Source organism: Chamaea fasciata, unplaced genomic scaffold (assembly GCF_029207755.1).
Source record: "Chamaea fasciata isolate MVZ Bird 193981 ecotype frontalis unplaced genomic scaffold, bChaFas1.0.hap1 SCAF_1, whole genome shotgun sequence".
NCBI lineage: Eukaryota > Metazoa > Chordata > Aves > Passeriformes > Sylviidae > Chamaea > Chamaea fasciata.
In genome coordinates, this window is record NW_027094086.1 from 25,967,775 (window position 1) to 25,981,384 (window position 13,610).

A 13,610-nucleotide genomic window follows, 5' to 3' on the forward strand; every position below is an offset into this window, starting at 1 on the left:
TTTTGGAAGTTGTTACCTATGGTTTTAGATGTCTGTTGACACAATTTTATATTAAGAGAGCTGCATGGAAGTACTTGTATCCAGCTATTACAACATGTTGACACTACCTAGCTGACTGAAGTGAGGAGCACAGCCGCTGAGAGCTTTTCTAGCAGTTTGGAGGGAAGGAGTGCTTGGGGTTTGATGCTTCTGAGTCACCTGGATTTTTATTTCCATGTTGTGCTACTGTTGGTGCCCATGGGGTGATGGCACACCAGGAGTGTAATATCGGGATAACCTCTAGTGTTCTTTTGAAGGTAAATGACATTTCCATTCAGCCCTAGCAGTTTAACAAAGCCACCCCACAGCTGAACCATTTCAATGTTTATTTGCTTTTTTCACTGAGCTTCCTCTTTTCTTCACTTGCTTGTGGAACCTGAGCAACTTTATGAACTTTATGACCTCCTCTTCCTAGCCCCTGGCTTTGCATGAACCCTGTGAAGCTTTTTCTGTGGGAGTAATGCAGAGGCAAAAGTTTGTCAGAGGAGGAAGGAAGAGACAGTGTGATTTTGAAAGATACTCCTTAGACACAGTTACACAGTGGTACTCTTCTGTACCTTTCTTAACATGTGGATTCTCTAGGGCCAGGTGAAGCCCGTGTCTATCCTAAGTGCTGAATCCAATAAAAATGTGTTCGACCATTTCTTAGCAACAAGGAAAACTAGAACGGGGTGATTGTCATCCATCTGAAACAGAATCTGCATCAGAAATGCCTGTTAAGAGGAGTTCCTAGCTTAATTCCTGAACCATGGAGATTATTAGGAGAGCAGTATTTCTCACGAGCCAAAAAGAATTATTCTAATAGAATTCTTAAAGAATTATTTCCTGTTAGAAGTTGAGTGTTAGGCCTAGGAGCATTCCCTGACACCTCCAACTTTACAAGCACAGGTAGTATTAGGTATTCAGTAGTCTGCTGCATTCAGGATTAATCTATGTGCATTTTTATGCTGGGTATTTCCTCAAATATTTCAGCTTCCCTCTTCTTCCCTCTTCTAGGGTTTTCCCTCTTCCCTAGGTTTTAACCTTCATTTTGGTTTCCAGTCTAAAATTCTGCTATTCTTGGTGTTTCCCATAAAATTAGTTCAGCTGAGAAATCTGAAAAATTTTCTTTCACCAGTGAATTAGAGCAAGGTGGTTTTTTTTTTCCCCTTTTTGTTTTCTCTTTTCAAATTTAAACTATTATACAAATGCAGCCAATTTGATGCAAAGCCAGTAGGTCAGGAGAGGTGATTCTCTCCGCTCTGCTGAGACCCACCGAGAGAGCTGCATCCAGCTCTGGAATCCCCAGTACAGGAAGGACATCAACCTGTTGGTGCAAATCCAGGGGTGGGCCAGCAAGATGATCAGAGGAATGAAGCACCTCTCCCACAAGGAAAGACGAGGGAATTTGGTTTGTTTAGCCTGGAAAAGAGAAGGCTTTGGGGTATTTGCAGCATTCCAGTACCTGAAAGGACTTTACAAGAAAAATGGAGAGGGACTTTTTACAAGAGCATGTAGTTACAGGGGAAATGATATCAAATGGAAAGAGAGTAGGCTTAGATTAGATATCAGAAAAAAATTCTTTGCTGTGAGGTTGGTAAGGCACTCGAACAGGTTGCCCAGAGAAGTTGTGAATGCCCCATCCCTGAGAGTGTTCAAGGCCAGGTTGGATCGAGCTCTGAGCAAGCTGATCTAGTGGAGATGTCCCTGCCTAAGGCAGGGGCGTTGGAACCATGTGATCTTTAAGGTCTCTTCCAACCCAAACCATTCTATGATTCTATGATTCAAGGCACCTCCTGGAGTGTTACAAATCTCCTAGGTGTGTCATTTCAGTTCCCATAAATATATAATGTGTTGGAGCTCTGTCCTCTAGCTTGAATAGCTGCAATTCTTTCCAAATAGCTGTCAAGCTGTCTGTTAAGACAGAGTCATAAAAGAGAACAGCATTCATTACTTAACTATGAGACTGCAAGGCAAGGTCTAGATAACCAAGTGGATGCACAGAACCAGGTGGGAATGTGAGAGTTGGAATCGTTATACATTTACCTTTGTTTTTTTTGTGGTTTGGGTTGACACTTAGATAAGGGAAAAATTGGCGTATTTATTTGACAACATCTATGTGCTTTGAAATCAAATTAAGATTCAACCTATCTGTAAATGAAATGAGGAGTTAAGACTTGTAAGAACTTAGCATACTTAGTGGCATACAGGACTGCATTCATAATAGGAAAAATAGCCCAAATTTCCAGCTCCAGGTTTGAAAACCTTCCAATGTCAAATTTTGCCTAGATCTTGTGATTCTCTTAGTCAAAGCCTCAGTAGATTTTTTTAGTAAGTGCAATTACTTCTCATTCATTTAGGAGTAGGTATTTCCTGATAAGTATTACGTTGAAAGTCTGTGACTTTTAGCAACAGTGCTTACGCTTCAAGGAATTTATAGTAAGCCATAATGAATCAAGCTGTTAATCATTATTTCAGGAATAAACACATGTCCCTCTCTTCCTCTTTGTATAAACAATTACCATGTGTCATCTGGGAATAACATAAGGCATATTTTTGTCAGTAACGTAACAGTTTACAGTGAGGTAAATTCTAGAAAGTAGTCAGTAAAAAAAAAAAAAAAAAGGCCAAAAAACTCAAACCAAACCAGACTAAAAGACCAAAACAGAAATGAAGGTGGAATATTTTCTTTTATATTAAAAAGAATAATCCCTCATTAATAAAAGGCTTGCACATCTTGTTCCTTTTCCAATGCTAAGAGCTTGGACTGAAAAAGGCAAACTCCTGCAAAAGATTTAGACTGGTACTTTAAACTGTTTGAGTATTCATGTTATGGTCATCTGGTAGAACTGCATTCCACTTTTCTACTGTATTCTTTTAAGTATGTTGTTAGTATTGTCATATGTTTCCCATGCCACCTTGTGGTCTTCAAGGAAAAAGAGAAATTTTGTATGATTTGGTAAACAGGAAATACGTTTCTGTGTAAATATTTTCAATAAGTGAAGAACTCTAATATAGATTCATATATCAACAAATTTATTGAAGCCAAATTTTCAAAAGATTTATAAAGAGTACCTTTTAAGAGCATCAAATACAAATTAGTTTAGAACGTGACCTTCAAGCTGAAGGTATTTATATTGTAGTAGTTGTGAGGTACATATAGCCAAAATAAAAGAGGAAATATGCAGGATGTGAAACCTTTTCATCCCTAGCACAGACACATGGGCAAGGAAATAACTGTGATTGAGTCAGGAGTACTGACTTTTCAGGAACTGTTGTCATGAGAAGTTGATTCTGGAAAATCTGTTCAGGTTGTTATGATTATAGAAGATTTTCACTGCCTAAAAAAGAGTTAGAATTTCAAATTGGAAAACATTGCAATTTTAAAACAATTAAGAAGTTTGTTTTCCCGTTGCACCTTGAGTGTCAAAATGGGAAGTTATTCTCATTTAAGTTTCAGGTAAATGAGAACCTCTGAGACAGGCTGAGATTGGAAATTTTAGTCTAACATGTTTCTTTAAGGCTGGAAGGGTTAAAAGTTCTTCTAGGAAAATACTCAATAATTTTTTTTTACTTATTATTTTTTTAGGATTCAAAGGCTTAAGCTTGGTTCAGAAATATTTGTACTTAAAATAACATAAACAACCCCAAAGATATATTCTGTTTTCTTAAATAGTGTCTAAATTGATCAAAGATAATTGAAGAATACAAAGGATAGATGGGAAAGAGGTAGAAAATAACAAGGAGGAGGACAGATAAGATGAGTTTTATGCATCTGATATTTAAAAAAAATCTTCCAGTGTTCTGATTATTAATTTATTATGCAACTGTTATCTGTCCAATTCTTTTTAATTAGACCATCAACTTGGACTGACAGGAAGGAGATAATAGCTTTAGGTTGGCTTATGTAAGGTGTTAAACTCACTAAAAACTTCTGTGCTTATGAATGTTTATCATCATACATTGCTCTTCTAAAAGTGTCTTCTTTTTATGTGCTAATTCTGCCTGACAATTAAAAAAGAATTATCAGCCTTTTCTGATATCTAAGTGTCACATACTTCTTTGAAAAACCTAGTCATTGTACATTTTGGAGTACAAATTGAGATTTTATTTTTATCCTGTTATTGTAGAGATGCCTGCTTCTAAGCTTTTGGATACTTTTGCAGCAGTCTCTTTTGGTGTCAGACAAATAATACAGATGATTAATTGCTTTATTGATGGAAATGACCAGGCCACCTAGAAAGACACACATAGAAGAAAAAATTGCATGCTGTAATTGGGCTTCGACCTTTCAGAAATTCTTTCATGTAATGTCCTCACAGGGAAGAGCTGGCTGAGAAGAGCTGATTTTGTGCTGTACAAAGCAGAGATGGGATGACCTTGGCTGTGTCCAGGTGCCCATCCAGCTGCTCTATCACTGCCCTCAGCAGGGCCCAGGGGAGGAATATAGGAAGAAGAAGAGCTCATAGGCCGAGATGAAGGCAGTTTAATAAAGAAAAAGGAAAGGCTGCACACGGACGCAAAGGGGAACAAAAGGATCTATTCTTTGCTTCCCATCAGCAGGTGATATCCAGCCAATGCCTGGGAAATAGGGCTTTGATATGCAGAGTGGATTTTCTAGAAAATAGACACCTAAATCACAAATGCCCCTCTTCCTTCTCTTTTCTTTTAGTTTTATTGCTGAGTACGCTGTCACTTGGTATGGAATATCTCCTTGGTCAGCTTGAGTCAGCTGTCCTGGCTTTGTTCTCTACCAGCCTTTTGCCCACCCCGAGCCTACTGGCATTTAGTGGTGTAGGGGGATGTTGGAGAGACAGCCTTGGTGCTGTGGGAAATGCCTGTAAAGTAGTGCTCAGGAGCAGCCAAGACACTTGTGTGTGACACTGACACCTTTCAAACTACAGGTGCAAAGCACAGCACTGAGAACTGCTATGGGAAGGTTGACTCCATCCCAGGCACACTCAACACAATCTCCATGTCTTATTCCATACCATTTGCATCATGCTTATGTCCCACATAATTTAGTACAATCATCTAACCATCCTTTTGTATTTAAATCTTATTACTGAAATCTCTTCTTAGCAACACAGCTTATGCTACATTATTTAAAAGATCTTTATACTCAATTTACAGATTTATACATTCTCATTTAATATTATCCTGGGTTCCTTAACAGGTTCTTATTATTCTCCCATTCCATGGGCCTCCTCCACTCCTCCAAACGTTTATAAATACAGGCTATGTTTTGGCCCATCTGCCATCCTTTTACATCTTTGTACATTCTTTGGGAGCTTGAGACATCTTGTCTCAAGCTGGTTATCTCTGTCCTGTGCTGGTTATCATCTCTCTCAGTGCACTGAGGTGCTCCAGGAAGGACACTGCTGCAGGTCCATGCTGGAATCATCTCAGTTGCAGAAAGTCTTTTGATACCTCAGCCTTCTGTGTACGTACCGAAGTCTATGTTTTTCATCTCCTTAAACCCTCATGTAAATATCTATTGCTTTAGTACTCTCAGTTAGTTTCCTTACAGAAATGCTGTAGAAATAATTTATTTCCAATGAAGCACAGCAGGAACTAGTGATTGGGGGCATCAGAACAAGAAAGCAGCAAGCAAATGAAGCAGGATGTTTTGTGCATACCATATGAGTTTGAGGAGGGGGTTGCTTATCCATATGGGCTGTTATTACAATGATAAAAGGCTTTTCCTTTTCTGCATTATTCTTCAGTTCCTCCAAAATCTCATACCATGTGCGGGAGCTGTTAGATGTCATACAGACAAAAGACCACTCCCTCCTTGATATCTGAGGATCAAAGTTTTTGCATTGGACTCTTAGCATGTTCCCTCAGTATAGCTCCAGAGACTGATGAGAACTTTCTGTTGAGGGCACAGCCTGCAGATGCAGGGCATGATATGGAAGTGTGCTTGAGCACAGAATGTGTTATTGAGACGTGCTCTGAATGAGAGCCATGCTTGCACTCAAACCTGTGAAGAGTTCCAGTGAATTCTGGAGTTTGTCACTGATGGAAGGTGTCTGCCCTCACAGCTAAGGCTACATACAGCCTTAATATGTGAGCAGCATTTTTAAATGTAGAAATGAAACACACTAATTAAAAAATAGAGAAGTAAAAAGGATGGGGAGTTTTTAGTATAAATCTTGTCTTACTGTGGCAAAGGGCACTGGGAAGGGGTTGAAAAAAGAATCAACATATTAGGGACATGATTTAGTGAGCACCAAAACCAGGAGTGGTTTATTGAATCCCTGACTATTGAGTGATCTTCACTCTCCTGCTGCTCGGGAGAGCAAACTGTGAACTTAAACTGCACGCTGGCAATCTGTAATGAATTCACCTCCGAAGCTGCTGCCCAAGCAGTATGAGCTGACCTAGCACTATGTGCCAGTGGCACTGTCTACACACTGGCATTACCATCACAGCAGGAGTTTCATGCCACTACACTGCAGCGTTTAACAACAATGACCACTCGATGTCACTATTGCCATTCAAATCTCTACTTGAAAAGACTAGCTGTGTTTTGGTATTCGTGAGGATATGAATGTGGCATTTCAGATGAGCAGCTTGACACCTTTTCAAACAGCTGTTGAAATATTCAGCTTTATTAAACACTCTCGAGGACAGATTTTTCTTCTGTGTGTTCCTCAAGTACTTGTAGAATATAAGTATAAAAATGTTGTGATCTACATTTCCTATTTTTCATAGAATCCCTTCAAAATATACACAGGCTAGTTTAAGCTGCTATCTGTATTACAAATCTATGAGTAGAAGCTTTTACATGTCAGTACATTTCAAGAGATCTTTCAGTATTTTATTTTTTTTATAGAGGTGTTTATTTGATGCAGTTTTAAGTATTCATGTACATTTTGTAGTGGTAGAGAAGAACACATGACTTATTCGTAGAACAACTGGACAAAATTATCGTCTTTGGTAACTATTTGCCATAAATTGCTATTAATGATTGTATTAGAGTTAGAAGATATGAAAAGTTTTAAAATAATTGCTCAGATATTATTTCTCTCCTGGTACATTACGTCATTTGCATTTGAAAGGAAAATCAAAGTAAATGCTGTTCAGCTTTTGCATTAGTTGGTCATATTCTGTGTTTCTTAACTTCAGGACAGCACAGAGGGTTTAAGAGGGCAAGAAAGATTAAAGAGAAATCTCTTTCAGTGTACTCATGAATTTCAGCCTGGGGAGGAAGTGCCAGAAAGACAGAGCCATTTAGGTATGACTGTCTAAATCCCTGAAGAACTTTACAGAGAGTGAAGAAATTTCAGACCTACATACATTTCTCTGAGTCAGGCATTTCTTTTATGGCCTCTACTGAAAATGCACATTGTCTTGAAGACTAGACACTTGTTGACACATATTATTCACTCCTGGGGGCTTGAGCCCCTGGGAACATTATTTAACTGTGGAAAAAATGTCTCTGTGTGCTTGTGTTTCTCGGTGTTTGTGTGCTCTTTCCAGGAAGGTTTATCTTGGTTTTTAGGACTGTATTGTCGGTTTTCCCAAGAAGCAGGAAGTGAGTTTTGCTTTTCTTTCTGTTGACTCCTTGAGGGTCTCAATGTCTGTTATTTGAATATTCACTGAAAGCCCTGTGTTCCTTCTAAAAAGTCTTTAAAACTTTAGAATGTTTCAGCTGGAAGTGACTTAGAAGGATTATCTAGTCCAAGTGCCAGTGACAACAAATACCAGCACAGTTTGCCCATGGAAATTCTTGGATATGTAGACGTGTTACAGCACTGAAAAGCAGGGAAGTCTCTTTCTTTATAATTATAACCTGTACCTATATGCTGTTTTAATAAAGCCTAAAGCTCTTTAATTGACTGTCAATAGTTTCTGTGAGAACAGGAGTAGAAGCAGCAGTCTGTCAAATAAACGATCAGGTTATATTCTCAGTTTTATCTGGGGCTTTCCTCAGAATAAGAGCAACAGTAAGGGGTGTGTGTGGGTGGTGAGTTTTTTGGGTTTGTTTTGGATTTTTGTTTGTTTGGTTTTGGTTTTGTCTTTGCTTTTGTTTTTTTGGGGTTTTTTTTGCCTCCTATACACTTCTCATTCAATTTACTGAGTAAATCTAAGCAAGGGGCACATCAAAGTCACCTGTGGACTTTTTAAAAACTTTTTTTAAAGACTTTTGCTTTTTCGCAGTCCCATTCTCTTCAATATCCACTTTCTTTTTCTTTTCTTGTAGAGTCTGATATGTGAATAACCTAAACAAATATAGATGTCTTCATCTAAAGAAATCATTAGACTCCTTTTATGGTCTGAGTAGAGAAACTATCACCTCTGAATCCAGTTATCTCATTCTAAAGTAAGTGCCTAGGACATGTGCTTCAAAAGTGCAATTTCTGCATTTTCTTTCTTCCTGTACAGTTGTAAATTCAATCTGTTGTTAGTCAATGCCAATTCAAACAATTTATGGGATGGATATTTAGTTTGTGAAATAATTCAACCTGCAATGGACTATAACTGTTGTTTCTACAGCCGGTGTAAACTGCTGCTCTTGCTTTTGGTAAAATACATTTTTGGAGATTGGGTTCTCTTCCTAATTATTAATGTAGAAGGACTTGCTGAATTTTAAAATAGGCCACTGACAACCTTATAGTACTGTTGATTCTTAATGTCTTAGTAGTATCTGGAAGATCTGTAGCCTGGTTTCTGAAGACACATTTTCCAGGGTCCTGTATTGTGTTTCCAATGAATTGCAGCAGTGGCTTTGCTGTGGCAGCTACTCTATGAAAAAGGGGATTGTGTTGTTCCCTGCTGTTCTGGAAGCGGTTGATTAGCAATTATGATTGCTGATGTCCTCGATTAATGAATAAGAAAATATTGTTTAAAAGAAAACTTTCCTTTTCACTGAAGTATGAAAAAAATAACTCATTTCTCTAGTTAAATCTTGTGAGGCATTTAAATGGTTGCCTGAAGGGCTGCTTCTCTTTAAGAGTATAAGAATGTAGGATGGATGTATCTTGCACTAATCTGAGCCATAGTTTCCATTTTGACTCGGGATACTTTGTGACAACTCTACCATTAATGCACTTTGCCATCAGAAAAGTGCTGAGTAAGCTTGTGCTGCATCAGAGTCGTATTGTTACACACTATTCCACATCTGTCAGGCAGAAGGACATAACTAAGCTTCTGACAGAATGCTCAGGCAAGCAGCTTTTTACAAGTGAAGCACTCATTATGATTTAGTGAACTGTTATATTCCTTGCTTTGAAACTCTATCTCTGCACATAAAAATCACATTTAAATTATGCCATACTCCTCCAGGCGAACATCAGAATACCCCTTTGGGGTCCAATTTTTAAATGAGAGCTCAATTTTTTTTCTTTATCCTGTATGTCAATAAAGCAGCACAATTCCCTGAATATTACAGGTAAGTGCTATTGTCAGTTAAATGCTGAATCAACCATTTTGAAAACCATGTCTGACCTGATTTTAAAAACATTGTTAATAGAAAAAGATGAAATTTTACTATTGTTGATAAAAAAATTACAATGTTGAAGAACTTCCCCTACTATATAAATTTATTAGGTACCAGATTTTTCAAGAAGTCATGAAAGATTTGATCATGAAAATCAGTCATGCTTTCCTTCATTGGAAAGAAAATGTCTCTATTTATAACAGAGAGTCTCTTCCAGTGATTTTATAGCACCAAAAACATTAAAGCACTGGCACTAGGCCCTCAAAAGTACTCTGTGAAATGGTTCTTTTGGGAATAATATCTATGCTAATTGTATAATAAATTCAGGAGTATTTTTAGGAGCTGCTATCACAAGCAGTTATTGCCATGACAGCATGTTCTTAAATATTTTTAAAGTTTGCAGATTTTAAAATTATTAATGATTTCTTATTATCTCTTCAGCAGCCAAATGGTCTTAAGAGGTTCAAATAAATCTGTGCAGATGCTAAGCTGCTACATAGCATATGTGTAGAATCTGGAGATGTAGATTTTTCACTTCAGAAGCTGTGGACTGAAAGCAATCAACTAATTCTTCTGTTTGCATGCAAAATAATTTTAATATAAGATAGATACTCATATAACACAGAACATGAGTTAGAAGGGACCCACAAGAACCATCAAATCCAACTCTTAAGTGGATGGCCCATATATAAAATAGTGTTTTGGTGAAGTGCATCTTTAACCAAAAATACCTGAAAGCAGAAAACATTCATGTCATAAAAGTAAAGAAATGAAAGACTGGGGAAGATTTTTATTTTTTATTTCTTCTGCAGTAATATCAAGGCAGATCTTACGGGAAGGGAGATAATGGCACTTCTGGAGTTGCCAGTTTCAGTGTCACTGCTCCAGCGAAGGGAAAGGCTGAGGTGCCGGGGCTGGGCTGGGCCGGGCCGGTGCGGGAGCGCCGGGCACTCAGCCCACCACGCTCCCCGCTCTGGCACGGCCACGCTGCCGGCTGCCAGCTCTCCCCATCCATTAGCAAAGCAGCTGAGCAAGCACTCGACATCCCTGGGACAAGCCTGTCAGCAGCGAGAATGGGGCACGTTCCTGGCCTGGCGGGGTTTGGCTGCTGCGGCAAGAGGCAGGGCTGGAAGCTGCTTCCCTCGCACTGGGCAGGACTCGGCGCATCAGCTGTCCCTCCGCAGGGACACTGCCCGGGAGGTCGCAGCTCACTGCGGCTCTCCCAGGCTGGAGGAGTTCCGAAACATCAGCTGTCCCTCCGCAGGGACACTGCCCGGGAGGCCGCAGCTCACTGCGGCTCTCCCAGGCTGGAGGAGTTCCGAAACATCAGCTGTCCCTCCTCCGCAGGGACACTGCCTGGGAGGCAGCAGCTCACTGCAGCTCTCCCAGGCTGGAGGAGTTCCTGCCAGTCCGCAAAGCTGCATAACCCCAAGTGACACTTCTGACAGAGCACCACCCAGAACTGCAGCAGGTACTCCCAGTAGGGAGAAAGGCAATAAAGAGGTTTGTAACAGCCATGAGCTCCACTATAAAGTAAACTTCATAGGTAATGGGGTTAAAAATACAGATTCACTCTTTTGCTAACATTTTATATTTCATAGATACCGCTACATTGTAATGAGACTAGGTTTAGATACATCCTTCCAGAAAAATTTTGTGTGTTTGATTAAAGCTGGTATATCTAGCTTTATAGATAACGTTTCATTAAAATAAAATTTAACAATTGCAGCTTCAAGTTATTAGTGTTCATAACAGAAAAAATAATGTAGACAAACATACAGACACAGACCTGCATATATATTCCTTCTCAGAAGATACTGCAGTAAGTATGTGTAAGCTAAAAATCCTTACACATAACATTTTAATCAACATTGAAATACATGTACTTCCATAAAAAGATTAGAAAGGGAACTTTTTTTCTGCCTTTGCCTTGTCACTGAATAACACTGTCACAGATACAGACATCTCCTTGCCTGCACAAGAACCTGTCCATTTGCCACCAGGAGAGCCCATGAGGTGATCCTGTGCTAGCTGGAACTATAGCACTGCTTATACTTATACTGTCCTTTTGAGAAAACCTGGTCTATTAAAACAGAAACGTCTTCATGCTCCCAGCTCCTATTTTGTTTTGGATTTGAAGAAAACATTGCCTTCCAGTTCAATTTTAAATGCTAACATCATCTGTACCTCAAATAAATTGGGACAATAAATAGTCTCTCAATATTTTTGTGAAATACTTTGACCTCTTTATCACAAATGTTTTTTACCATGGGCTTTGCATTTATACTGACATCTCCATACTTTAAGAACAGTCCTGTGGAATTTTTCCTTAACTCATCAAGTATTACAATTTATTGCAAAGTTTTCACACTGCACAGTATTTCTTCTGATTTATATTTTGTTGACTGAGCTGCATATGCTACATTTCAGACATATTTTTTAATTGTTGCTCTGAACCATAGATAACCCAAGAAAGCTGATCACATTTACTTCCATAATTTAGTGTCTCTTTCAAGGTATTTGCACTTTGGTTTAAATCCAGCATTTCATAAATGTGTTTTTCTTATTTATATTAAACTTCAGTTCAAATGGATTGTATCCAGAAGAACATGTTTTTGGTCAGAAGTATCACAAGACCACTAAAATTGCAACCACGATTAACCAAAAAGTTAATGAATATATCCCTCTCACTTTGGTGGCTTGCTTTATAGCACTGTATTTAAAAGAATCATAAACATTAAGGAACACTGAAGAAGGAAAAGGATCACTTAATTATATAGTGCTCTTTTCTTTTATTGAGGGGTTCCTGTGTCCCAAAAGAAAATTTCGTCATACTGCTCTACATGCATGCAAATGTGGGCAAAAAAGGATTTGTGCTCTGAGAAGTACAACTGCTCTAGCAATTCATTTAAAAATCTGTGTAGACTCTGTGTGCTTTTCTAACATTTATTTTCTATAGTTGATTTGAGAGGAAAATGCAATCTAAACTATAACTTTCTAACTTAAAAAATGAGTTTAGATATGCATACACAAATTGAGTGGTAAAGTTAAAAATACAACAGTCCAGGTAAGGTATTATCAAAAAAGTGAGAAATAAAAGCAATAAAAGTTAAGCTAATAGATGGTGGGCACACTGCCATTATATATTTTTACACAATACATTACGGCAGAGAAAATGCAGTATGTAGTCAGAGCAACTGTGCAAGGAATGAAGGCCATGCTATGCTTTTTCTGAAAATGATAACATTTCTGCCTGACTGGTGGTCATGCTGTGAAGCTTAATTAAAGTTCATGAAGCACATCAAGATCTTTGGATAAGAGGCATGGTACTATGAACTTGGTAATTTGTTCTTTCCAGCGCCAAAGAGTGGAAGACTAAAATACAAATGCTTTGATCTTGTCATGCCACCTTCAGTTTGGTTAGAATTAATTCTGCATATGGATTTAACCACAAGGAAACACAAAGGGGCTTGTAATTTTTGGATTATTTACCATTTATGTAAGAGTATTTGTAGTGGTCTGAAATATCATGTAACCTTCTTTTTGAGTTTAAAATATTAATATTGATAGTTTTCTTACCCCTTTCGAAGTTTGTCCTTGAAACGAAAAATCAGTATCATTATACAAACAAAATTCGTATTAGATTAAAGCAGGCTCTCAGACGTAGTTCTTCAGTATTTTTTAATATTGCCATTATTTTTTTCCAGGTATACTTTCAAAGGCTTGTGCTGCGGGAAAGTTGTACGAATTGCACATGGCCATAACTGAAGTCATGTTTTTTCATATATTTCTTAACAAATCATACAGCTCAGAGTGTAAGCAAGTAGTCCCATGTACATTAATTTGGCTGTGCAATCTCAGCAGATGACAAAAAGTTTTATGTGTTCAAGAATCCTGTGGTTGGGCATTAATTTTATATAACTCATTCCTAATGCAGACTTGTAAATTCTTGGTCTTGGAAATCACCATCTTCAATGAAGTTCATGTTTCATTATTGGCTTTGGGGGAAAAAATCCTTGTGATTAAGGCAACCTGGATAGGGCTGAAGTCAACACAATTTGATATTTACATGCATCTCTTAAGCAAATATATTTTTGCTAATATTTTGATAATTGTTTTCTAAGTAAAAGGTAAATCAATGCAAAAG